Here is a 255-nt window from a genome sequence, read left to right as displayed (position 1 = left end):
GAGAGAGTCAGATAGGAAGGGAGAAAGAGATAGGGAGGGAGGGAGAGAGAGAGATAGGGAGTGAGGGAGGGAGAGAGAGAGAGATGGGGAGGGAGGGAGAGAGAGATAGGGAGGGAGGGAGAGAGAGAGATAGGGAGGGAGGGAGGGAGAGAGAGAGAGATGGGGAGGGAGGGAGAGAGTCAGATAGGAAGGGAGAAAGAGATAGGGAGGGAGGGAGAGAGAGAGATAGGGAGGGAGGGAGAGAGAGAGAGAGAG

General features: G+C 56.9%; 1 protein-coding gene across 1 annotated transcript in view; it reads right to left on the bottom strand.

The window, feature by feature from the left end:
* LOC125482017 (ephrin-B2-like) overlaps positions 1-255 on the bottom strand; it is a 9,760-nt gene that overhangs the window by 7,845 nt on the left and 1,660 nt on the right. The gene's annotated exons all lie outside the window — the stretch shown is intronic.

Source organism: Rhincodon typus, unplaced genomic scaffold, assembly GCF_021869965.1.
Source record: "Rhincodon typus isolate 14 unplaced genomic scaffold, sRhiTyp1.1 hic_rhity00005028, whole genome shotgun sequence".
Classification (NCBI taxonomy): Eukaryota; Metazoa; Chordata; class Chondrichthyes; order Orectolobiformes; family Rhincodontidae; genus Rhincodon; species Rhincodon typus.
Note: the sequence above shows the minus strand (reverse complement) of the source record. Positions and strands in the feature narration are given on the sequence as shown.